This window comes from Bombina bombina, chromosome 1, assembly GCF_027579735.1.
Source record: "Bombina bombina isolate aBomBom1 chromosome 1, aBomBom1.pri, whole genome shotgun sequence".
NCBI classification, from domain to species: domain Eukaryota; kingdom Metazoa; phylum Chordata; class Amphibia; order Anura; family Bombinatoridae; genus Bombina; species Bombina bombina.
The window spans coordinates 927,853,206-927,860,635 of record NC_069499.1 but is presented as its reverse complement, the minus strand read 5'-3'; positions in this window follow the sequence as shown (position 1 = coordinate 927,860,635).

Sequence of the window (7,430 nt, the reverse complement as noted above, 5' to 3'; positions counted from 1 at the left end):
GAGACTAGTCCTCTTGATATTAAAACTAGTAAACGTTTAAATTCTGTTTTTAAACCTCCCGTGGTTACTCCAGAGGTTTTTCCAGTTCCTGATGCTATTTCTGATATGATTTCTAAGGAATGTAATAGGCCTGGTACTTCTTTTATTCCTTCTTCAAGGTTTAAAAAATTGTATCCATTACCAGCAATTACAATAGAGTTTTGGGAAAAGATCCCCAAAGTTGATGGGGCTATCTCAACTCTTGCTAAATGTACCACTATTCCTATGGAAGATAGTACTTCTTTTAAAGATCCTTTAGATAGGAAACTTGAATCTTATCTAAGGAAAGCCTATTTATATTCAGGTCATCTTCTCAGGCCTGCAATTTCTTTGAAATAGGAAAAAGAGACAGAATACCGGACTGGTAGCCAAATGTCAGGATGAGTTTATTCAGCAGATAGTGGATAGCAGCAGCTTCATATTATCTGACATGTTTTGCGCATGCTCTCATGCGCTTCCTCAGAGATAATTGTTAGAGTGCCACAGATGAGGTTAAGTAAGGTAAGAGCGTTAATTGGTTAACTCCCATTGGTCTATACTTAAGTGAAATGTTGAATAGACATTAAACCCTGGCACTGCAACAAATATTACAGAGATGTAATTTCTTTGGCTGATGTTGCAGCTGCATCAACTTTTTGGTTGGAAAATTTAGCGCAACAAGAATTGAATTCTGATTCGTCTAGCATTGTTCGCTTACTGCAACATGCTAATCATTTTATTTGTGATGCCATTTTTGATATCATCAAAATTGATGCTAGATCTATGTCTTTAGCTATTTTAGCTAGAAGAGCTTTGTGGCTTAAATCTTGGAATGCTGACATGACTTTTAAGTCCAGATTGCTATCTCTTTCTTTCCAAGGTAACAAGTTATTTGGTTCTCAGTTGGATTCGATCATTTCAACTGTCACTGGGGGGAAGGAAGTTTTTTTGCCTCAGGATAAAAGACCTAAGGGTAAATCTAAAGCTTCTAACCGTTTTCGTTCCTTTCGACAAAATAAGGAACAGAAACCTAATCCTTCCCCCAAGGAATCTGTTTCCAATTGGAAACCTTCCTCAAATTGGAATAAATCCAAGCCATTTAAGAAACCAAAGCCAGGCCCTAAGTCTGCATGAAGGTGTGGCTCTCATTCCAGCTCAACTGGTAGGGGGCAGATTAAGATTTTTCAAGGATGTTTGGATAAATTCGGTCCAAAATCAATGGATTCAGAGTATTGTCTCTCAGGGGTACCTAATAGGATTCAGAGTAAGACCTCCTGTGAGAAGATTTTTTCTCTCACGCATACCAGCAAATCCAGTAAAAGCTCAGGCTTTCCTGAAGTGTGTTTCAGACCTGGAGTTTTCAGGGGTAATCATGCCAGTTCCGTTTCAGGAACAGGGCCTGGGGTTTAATTCAAATCTATTCATTGTCCCAAAGAAGGAAAATTCATTCAGACCAGTTCTGGATCTGAAAATTTTGAATCGGTATGTAAGAGTACTTTCAAAATGGTGACTATAAGGACTATTCTGCCTTTTGTTCAGCAAGGACATAATATGTCCACAATAGACTAGCAGGATGCATACCTTCATATTCCGGTTCATCCAGATCATTATCAGTTTCTGAGATTCTCTTTTCTAGACAAGCATTACCAATTTGTTGCTTTTCCTTTTGGCCTAGCGACAGCTCTAAGAATCTTTTCAAAGGTTCTCGGTGCCCTACTCTCTGTAACCAGAGAGCAGGGTTTTGCAGTGTTTCCTTATTTGGACGATATCTTGGTACTAGCTCAGTCTTTACGTTCTGCAGAATCTTACACAAATCAACTAGTGTTGTTTCTTCAAAAACATGGTTGGAGGATCAATTTACCAAAGAGTTTCTTGATTCCTCAGACAAGGGTCACCTTTTTAGGCTTCCAGATAGATTCAGTGTCCATGCCTCTGTCTCTAACAGACAAGAGACGTTTAAAATTAGTTGCAGCCTGTCGGAACCTTCAGTCTCAGTCATTCCCTTCTGTAGCTATGTGCATGGAGGTTTTAGGTCTCATGACTGCAGTATCGGACGCAATCCCCTTTGCTTGTTTTCACATGAGACCTCTCCAGCTTTGTATGCGGAACCAATGGTGCAGGGATTATACAAAGATATCACAATTAAATCCCAATGTTCGACTCTCTCTGACTTGGTGGTTAGATCACCATTGTTTAGTTCAAGGGGCTTCTTTTCTTTGGCCAACCTGGACTGTGATCACAACAGATGCGAGTCTCTCAGGTTGGGGTTTCTACTTTGGGGTCATTGAGAGAGGGACCCCTCCTGTACTTGGCTTTGGGTAGGTATTAGCGCCAATTCCTCCATATCTATCTCCCTGCAGATTCGCGGCCTATCGGCCACCAGCAGAGAGGTGTCAATCAACCTGATTGTATTCGATCCAGTTGAATTGCGGCGATGTCTTTAGACCGCTGCTTCATAACTGCTGTTATCAAGCTCCATTCGAAACTTGATAAATGGGCCCCTATATCTGCTCATTTTAGCTATTACCTGCTACATATCTTTTTATATAAACCTAGACATTTGCTGAGAGAGACAAGTAAATTGTTAAACCTCATTCTATGGGGCCTAGTTATCAAGCCGTCTACTTTTCTGGCTTCGCCGGCCCAATACGTCCGCTTAAGCTCGCCTACCTTCGCCGCCGCGGACCTTGAATACGTTCGCCTAAGTTATCAAATAAAGCTGTCAAAAAGCCGCGGGGCGATGAGCAGTGGACTGTGACAGTTCTCACTCATCCGATCTCGCTGCCCATCGGCTTTTTCCCAGCTTTATTGCTAGCCTGTCACTAAGCACTCACACTAAACTACACTGTTCTACCCCCTATACCGGCGCCCCCGGAGCCCCCCGCAACTAAATAAAGTTACTAACCCCTAAACCGCCGCTCCTAGACCCCGCCGCAAGTCTTTTAAATGTATTAACCCCTAAACTGCCGCTCCTAGACCCCGCCGCAAGTCTTATAAATGTATTAACCCCTAAACCGCCGCTCTCGGACACCGCTGCCACCTACAGTATACCTAGTAACCCCTATCCTGCCCCCCCTACACCGTCGCCACCTATAATAAATTTATTAACCCCTATCCTGCCCCCCACTACGCCGCCGCCACTGTAATAAAATTATTAACCCCTAAACCTAAGTCTAACCCTAACGCCCCCCTAACTTAAATATTAATTAAATAAATCTAAATAAATTAACTCTTATTAACTAAATGAATCCTATTTAAAACTAAATACTTACCTTTAAAATAAACCCTAATATAGCTACAATATAAATTATAATTATATTCTAGCTATCTTAGGATTTATTTTTATTTTATAGGTAACTTTCAATTTATTTTAACTAGGTACAATAGCTATTAAATAGTTATTAACTATTTAATAGCTTACCTAGCTAAAATAAAGAGAAATTTACCTGTAAAATAAAAACTAACCTAAGTTACAATTACACCTAACATTACACTATACTTTAATAAATTATTCCTATTTAAAAATAAATACTTACCTGTAAAATAAACCCTAAGATAGCTACAATGTAATTAATAATTATATTATAGCTATCTTAGGATTTATATTTATTTTACAGGTAACTTTGTATTTATTTTAGCTAGTTAGAATAGTTATTAAATAGTTATTAACTATTTAATAACTACCTAGCTAAAAGAAATACTAAATTACCTGTAAAATAAATCCTAACCTAAGTTACAATTAAACCTAATACTACACTATCATTAAATTAACTAAATAAACTACATACAAATAACTACAATTAAATACAATTACATAAACTAACTAAAGTACAAAAAATAAAAAAAGCTAAGTTACAAAAAATAAAAAAATAAGTTACAAACATGTTAAAAATATTACAACAATTTTAAGCTACTTACACCTAATCTAAGCCCCCTAATAAAATAACAAACCCCCCCCAAAATAAAAAAAATCCCTACCCTATTCTAAATTAAATAAATTTCAAAGCTCTTTTACCTTACCAGCCCTTAAAAGGGCCATTTGTGGGGGCATGCCCCAAAAAGTTCAGCTCTTTTGCCTGTAAAAGAAAAATACAACCCCCCCCAACATTAAAACCCACCACCCACATACCCCTAATCTAACCCAAACCCCCCTTACAAAAACCTAACACTAATCCCCTGAAGATCATCCTACCTTGAGTCGTCTTCACTCAGCCAAGCCACCGATGGAACTGAAGAGGACATCCGGAGCGGAAGAAGTTAATCCTCCAAGCGGCGCTGAAGAAATCTTCCATCCGATGAAGTCATCATCCAGGCGGCGCTGAAGAAGTCTTCGATCCGGCTGATGTCATCTTCAAAGAGGCGCTGAAGAGGTCTTCTATCCGGGCGAAGTCATCTTCCAAGCCGGGTCTTGAATCTTCCTTCCGCCGACGCGGAACCACCTTCTTCACCGACGGACTACGACGAATGACGGCTCCTTTAAGGGACGTCATCCAAGATGGCGTCCCCTCAATTCCGATTGGCTGATAGGATTCTATCAGCCAATCGGAATTAAGGTAGGAAAAATCTGATTGGCTGATGGAATCAGCCAATCAGATTGAGCTCGCATTCTATTGGCTGTTCCGATCAGCCAATAGAATGCGAGCTCAATCTGATTGGCTGATTGGATCAGCCAATCGGATTGAACTTGAATCTGATTGGCTGATTCCATCAGCCAATCAGATTTTCCTACCTTAATTCCGATTGGCTGATAGAATCCTATCAGCCAATCGGAATTGAGGGGACGCCATCTTGGATGACGTCCCTTAAAGGAGCCGTCATTCATCGTAGTCCGTCGGTGAAGAAGGTGGTTCCGCGTCGGCGGAAGGAAGATTCAAGACCCGGCTTGGAAGATGACTTCGCCCGGATAGAAGACCTCTTCAGCGCCTCTTTGAAGATGACATCAGCCGGATCGAAGACTTCTTCAGCGCCGCCTGGATGATGACTTCATCGGATGGAAGATTTCTTCAGCGCCGCTTGGAGGATTAACTTCTTCCGCTCCGGATGTCCTCTTCAGTTCCATCGGTGGCTCGGCTGAGTGAAGACGACTCAAGGTAGGATGATCTTCAGGGGATTAGTGTTAGGTTTTTGTAAGGGGGGTTTGGGTTAGATTAGGGGTATGTGGGTGGTGGGTTTTAATGTTGGGGGGGGGTTGTATTTTTCTTTTACAGGCAAAAGAGCTGAACTTTTTGGGGCATGCCCCCACAAATGGCCCTTTTAAGGGCTGGTAAGGTAAAAGAGCTTTGAAATTTATTTAATTTAGAATAGGGTAGGGATTTTTTTTATTTTGGGGTGGTTTGTTATTTTATTAGGGGGCTTAGATTAGGTGTAAGTAGCTTAAAATTGTTGTAATATTTTTAACATGTTTGTAACTTATTTTTTTATTTTTTGTAACTTAGCTTTTTTTAATTTTTGTACTTTAGTTAGTTTATGTAATTGTATTTAATTGTAGTTATTTGTATGTAGTTTATTTAGTTAATTTAATGATAGTGTAGTATTAGGTTTAATTGTAACTTAGGTTAGGATTTATTTTACAGGTAATTTAGTATTTCTTTTAGCTAGGTAGTTATTAAATAGTTAATAACTATTTAATAACTATTCTAACTAGCTAAAATAAATACAAAGTTACCTGTAAAATAAATATAAATCCTAAGATAGCTATAATATAATTATTAATTACATTGTAGCTATCTTAGGGTTTATTTTACAGGTAAGTATTTATTTTTAAATAGGAATAATTTATTAAAGTATAGTGTAGTGTTAGGTGTAATTGTAACTTAGGTTTGGATTTATTTCACAGGTACATTTCTCTTTATTTTAGCTAGGTAAGCTATTAAATAGCTAATAACTATTTAATAGCTATTGTACCTAGTTAAAATAAATTGAAAGTTACCTATAAAATAAAAATAAATCCTAAGATAGCTAGAATATAATTATAATTTATATTGTAGCTATATTAGGGTTTATTTTAAAGGTAAGTATTTAGTTTTAAATAGGATGCATTTAGTTAATAAGAGTTAATTTATTTAGATTTATTTAATTAATATTTAAGTTAGGGGGGCGTTAGGGTTAGGGTTAGACTTAGGTTTAGGGGTTAATAATTTTATTACAGTGGCGGCGGCGTAGTGGGGGGCAGGATAGGGGTTAATAAATTTGTTATAGGTGGCGACGGTGTAGGGGGGGCAGGATAGGGGTTAATACATTTAATATAGGTTGCGGCGGGTTCAGGGAGCGGCGGTTTAGGGGTTAATACATTTATTATAGTTGCGGTGGGCTCCGGGAGCGGCGGTTTAGGGGTTAATATGTATAGAGTAGCTTGCGGTGGGCTCCGGGAGTGGCGGTTTAGGGGGTAATACATTTATTTAGTTGCGGCGGTGTAGGGGGTCAGATTAGTGGTGTTTAGACTCGGGGTACATGTTAGGGTGTTAGGTGCAGACATCTCCCATAGGAATCAATGGGATGTCTGTCAGCAGCGAACTTGTACTTTCGCTATGGTCAGACTCCCATTGATTCCTATGGGATCCGCCGCCTCCAGGCTGGCGCTTTGAAAACCAGGTACGCTGGGCCGTAAAAGTGCCGAGCGTACCTGCTAGTTTTTTGATAACTAGCAAAAGTAGTCAGATTGTGCTGCACTTGTGTGCGGAACATCTGGAGTGACGTAAGAATCGATCTGTGTCAGACTGAGTCCGGCGGATCGAAGTTTACGTCACAAAATTCTACTTTTGCCGGTCTCGAGCCTTTGATAACTAAGGCGAATCAGCCGCGCCACAAATACGCTGCGGAATTCAAGCATATTTGAGGTTGACGGCTTGATAACTAAGCCCCTATATCTGCACATTTTAGCTATGAACTGCTACATATCTGCTTTGAGCTAAACCTAGACATTTGCTGAAATAGACAAGTAAATGGTTAAACAACATTCTATATCTGCACATTTTGCACATTACAAGAACACAACTGTTTGCGAACATTACAGTAGCAATTGTCTCATTTCTTAACCATGTTGTGCATAAGTACTCACCAACGAACCACACGTGGGGAAACTGTCTGTCCTCAAACTGTTGCCAGAGTGAGGACTGCCTGAGGATATGGGTGTCATGACTGGCGCCCCCGAAATTCCCAAACATGTTCATAATTTGCATCCGTGCGTCGCAAATGAACTGCATGTTCAAACTATGAAAGTGTTTGCGATTTTGGAAGGGACCCTCTGCTGCTGGAGCCCGCAGAGCAATATGGGTGCAATGCAATCTATTGCTTGCAAAACATTTGGCATTTCAGCTATTCCATAGAATTCCCTTTTGAGGCATCTCCAATCGTCCTCATTTTGAGGGAATCCTACAAAAAGCCTACAAATTCTTTTCATGGCATTCAGAAAC